This window comes from Phoenix dactylifera, chromosome 9, assembly GCF_009389715.1.
Source record: "Phoenix dactylifera cultivar Barhee BC4 chromosome 9, palm_55x_up_171113_PBpolish2nd_filt_p, whole genome shotgun sequence".
NCBI lineage: Eukaryota > Viridiplantae > Streptophyta > Magnoliopsida > Arecales > Arecaceae > Phoenix > Phoenix dactylifera.
Window position 1 is genome coordinate 8,750,498 of NC_052400.1, and position 4,848 is coordinate 8,755,345.

Below are 4,848 nucleotides of genomic sequence, written 5' to 3' on the forward strand. Positions count from 1 at the left end.
GCTTCAGTCTTCTACGAGCCCAGCATGTGATCTCTCATCGCGTCCGTGCAACCTCCCAGCACCCAAATCTCATCCTGCGGCCAGCATTTCGAGTCCATCTTCTCTGCATATGATTCAGCAGTCGACCGCGCCCCATCCTTCGATTCATTCATCCACGCGACCATCCGACTCCCAGCAAAGGCTCTGCCACCAGTTATCCCGAAATTCCAGCGTCCGCGTGCACCCCCCTTCCTTCCCGTCTTCTCCGCGTGCAACGATCCAGCTTCTTCGGAGTTCCAGCGCGTGTGATCAGCTCCCGGCCGTCCATGGCGATTCCACCGCAATCCAGCCTCTCCCAGACATCCCGCGTCCGTGATCTCAGCGTCCGCATCCCAGCTCTTCCGTTCGCAAGCGTCTCAGCCCGTATCAGCTGCGATCCAGCCGTCCGTGATCAACCCCCTCAGATCTCGTCCGCGCTTCCCAGCATGCCACGTCCGTGAACCAGCTCCCCCGAGTTCCCAGCAACCGTGATCCCAGCGTCACAGCAAGATCACACGCTCCCGGATCTTTCTCCCCACCAGCGTATCGTCCGAATCTCCCGCATCCACAGCTTCATTTCAGCCAACGGATCTCCACCGCGTGCGAGGAAGGAGGGCTGGAAGGAGCTTAATATATCTCTCGGCTGGGGGAGGATCATCAGCCCAGATTGAAGAAGAACAGAGCCTCAATCCCTCATTCGGAAACAGAGCTTAGTCCCCATTCAAAGAAGAAACAGAGGATGAGCTATTAGAAAAGGAAAAAAAAACAGAGAAGAGATACTCTGTTTCGGGCCAAAGAAAAGAAAAAAAAATGGAAGGGGGACTAAAGCGTAAAATGAGTGGCTGATTCCTTCGGTGAAGGGTGATGGGAGAACCCTTGACTTGTTACTTTCTTGAAGTAAACTCTGAACTTTGGTTTTAATGGATTTACATCTTTTCATATGATCTGATTCTCTCATATTTTTTTTATTAGATAGATTCATCATGTTTTATATTTATTGATGCATGGATTGCTCTGATATTTGATTTGTCGTAGACATAACTGGCACGATGAATACTTAGACATTGAGTTCATATATTCAAAAGATATATTTCATGATTGGAACTATTTTAATAATCCTTGATCGAGAATTACCGAGTTTATTTCTTGAACGCAATATTGTCAAGGGGGATTCCGGATCCCTAACCATTTCTATTTCATTGAACTTTGTTTATTAATCTATTATTCTCTGCTTTGAATTTCTGAAAATCAAAACATCATCTTAATCCATAAATTTATTCAACTGAAAATTACATCTAAAAATTACGCTAATAATCTATAGATCGTTCCCTGAGGATTCGACCTCGGACTCTCGAGATTTTACTACTTGTGCGATTCTCCTGCACTTAGGAGAACAATTTTATTTTTTCATCAAGTTTTTGGCGCCGTTGCCGGGGAACGGCTGATTTATTAGCATAATTTTAGATTTAATTAGTACTTTAGTAGTTAATCTTTTTCTTTCGAAAAAAAAAAATCTTTATTGCTGTTTTTTTATTCCCTGTACAGTCTGCATCAAACTCTGATATCAAAGTAATTCACCGTCTGATTGAACTCAAATTTGGTCGTCAGCTGCAGGACCTGTGTTTCTTTCATCTGAACGGTCTGATTGACATTCTTAAACTTTTAAGACTATCAGATTAATACGAAAACTTGCTGCTGTCTGTTTTGAATTTTCTGTATTTAATTATTTTAGATCAGAATTTTATTGTTATCATATCTCATTAACCCTTGTTGCTAATTGAAAATTTAAGAAAAAAAAATAAATAATTTGCTTGATCACCTATTCAATGAAATTTAATGTCATGTCATAAAATATTAAAAAAAAAATCTCTTGATTGTTGCATATAGTATATGGCATCAGCATAAAATATTCTAAGGGCTGAACCCATTTAAAAAGATAAGGTCGGGATTTCATCACTCGTCAGCCCAAAAATCACCCCATTGCATAAATATCCTAAGCTTAATTAAAATCAACTAGACGTTGGCCCCTAAGGACATTCGAGCTCAATAGGACGAAAACCACCGAAAGTTGTACCAATTTCGCTCTGTGGCTTAGTTGATGTCTAGGCAAGCTTTGTCCCTATAAGGGAGACAGTTCATCTGTTCGAGGCAAGTGGGTTTTAAGTGGGACCTTTGTGAACGCATCGTGACCCCTCCACTTACCTGGGAGCTTACCTGGTCAACTCGGTTCATTAGACCGGATTGGAAGCTTAGGTGCCCTCTTCAAACTAGTTAGGAGCTGTCTAGAAATTTAGGAAAAACATTAGAAATTGAGGTGTAATGTTTAGTTGCATGTTTGATTGTGAATAGATTTTTGTTTTAGGGTATAGTTTTAGGATATCTTTAGTTGGTACTTACATTTATATTTATTTTTTTAAAAAAAACATAAAAAAATAAAAAAAAAAATTAAATTTAAAAAAAAAATTTATTAAATTTTGTATGCTATGTTGGAATAGGGACGACACCGGTCGATTAAGTCGTACAACTTTAGATCATCCCTTAGGACACATCCTTGAAATTCCTTCGCAGTATCTCACACCTTGTGAGATGGCAAATTTTCCTGATGATGTAGGAAGTCACCATGGTGATGAAGGTAGACCCCCAGTTATGACACTTCGACAATACTTACATCCCACTAGGACTAGTCAACCGTCATGCATGATTATTCCTGAAAATGTAGGACACTTTGAAATCAAACCAGGAGTAATTCAATTGCTGCCCAAGTATCATGGAATGGAATCTGAGAACCCTTATCTTCACCTTAAAGATTTTGAAGAAATTAGCATCACATTTAGAGTGCCAAATGTATCGGAAGATGTCCTTAAATTGACCTTTTTCCTTTTTCCTTAAAGGATAAAGCCAAAACATGGTTGAACTCCTTGAGACCTAGATCGCTAGGAACATGGCAGGATATGCAAAGAGAATTCTTGAAAAAATTCTTTCCCGCACAAAGGACTAACTTTTTGAAAAGGCACATTAGTAACTTCCAACAAAAAGACCATGAAACATTTTATGAATGCTGGGAGAGATTTAAAGATTTGCTTCTCTCTTGTCCTCATCATGGGTTTGAAACATGGAGAACCATTAGTTTCTTTTACGAAGGGTTGTCTCCACAGTTAAAACAATTTATAGAGACTATGTGCAATGGTCTATTTTTGGAAAAGCAACCCGATGAGGCATGGGACTATCTAGACTCTCTCGCAGAGACTGCACAATTATGGGATACAGGGGATAGAGTGAATAAACCTTTGCCTAAGCCTACTAGCATTCCACACGGGGGCCTTTACAACCTTAGTACTCAGGATGATATTCAGGCTAAAATGGCAGCCCTTACTAGGAAGGTAGAGGAAATTGAACTTAGAAGGATTGAACCCGTCAAGACCGTAGAACATAACAGCGAGTGTTGTAGGAATTGCGAGATGCCTGGCCATCTCATCACTGATTGCCCCACAATACCCGCATTCAAGGAAGTCTTGCACGATCAGGCCAATGTTATGAATACCTATCAAAAATCTTTCAATAAACCTTTTTCGGGTACTTACAACCCCGGATGGAAGAACCATCCAAATTTCAGGTGGAGGAATGACCAACCTCAACAAGTATATAACCCAACTCCTCCACCTCCGCAACCTCATTATGCACACCCACCCCCTCAAAAATCCAGTCTCGAAGAAACTTTGCAATCTTTCATGCAAGGTCAAGCCAAAATCAATGATGAATTAAGAAATCAACTGACAACGCTGACCACTATTTTAAGTGCTCAAGAGAAAGGTAAGCTACCAACTCAACCACAACCTAATCCTCAAGTCTATGGCGGTAGTAATGCATCATCTTCAACTTCGCATAAAGAGCAAGCAAAGAGTATAATAACTTTGCGAAGTGGAAAGATTATTGACCGACCAGTCCCAGAACAAACACAAGTCATACCTGATTCTGACCCTCCCAAGACAAAAGAAAAGGATAATGAAGAAACTGAAGCACCAACATCTACTGAATTGAATGTCCTTTTCCTGCACCATTTCCACAAAGATTAAAGCCCTTGCAAAAGCTTGAACCAAACTCTGAAATTCTTGAGCTTTTTAAGCAAGTAAAAATCAATGTACCTCTTTTGATGCAATCAAACAAGTGCCTTCCTATGCAAAATTTTTAAAAGATTTGTGCACTGTCAAGCGTCGTTTAAATGTCAAGAAGAAGGCATTTCTGGCTGAAAATGTGAGTGCAATTTTACAGCATAACATTCTTCCTAAATATAAGGATCCAGGTTACCCAACTATCTCGTGCATCATTGGCAATTTTAGGATTGAGCGAGCATTGCTAGATTTAGGAGCGAGTGTGAACTTGTTGCCATATACGGTATATGAGCAACTCGGTTTGGGTGAGTTGAAGCCAACAACTGTGACCTTACAATTAGCTGACAGGTCAGTGAAGGTTCCTAGAGGGATTATCGAAGATGTGTTGGTCCAAGTAGACAAGTTCTATTTTCCTGTTGATTTTATCGTACTGGACACACATCCGGCTTCCAATTCACCATCTCAGATTCCGGTCATCTTAGGACGTCCATTCCTTGCAACTTCTAATGCATTGATCAATTGTAGGAATGGTGTCATGAAGCTTTCTTTTGGCAATATGACCTTGGAACTGAACGTCTTTAGTATAGGTAAACAACCCAGTGATCATGAAGAAAGTAAAGAAGTTGAATGGGTTGAAACCATTGCGGAAGAATATTTGTTAAAAGAATCATTTACTGAATCGGCCGACAATAGTTTGATAGATTGGTGTTCTGAAGGTACT

At 40.3% G+C, this 4,848-nt stretch overlaps 1 pseudogene; it reads right to left on the reverse strand.

Annotated features, from left to right (window-relative positions):
- Positions 1 to 3,026: 3,026 nt before the first annotated feature.
- Positions 3,027 to 3,124, reverse strand: LOC120112069 (annotated as a pseudogene).
- Between the last annotated feature and the right edge of the window lie 1,724 nt (positions 3,125 to 4,848).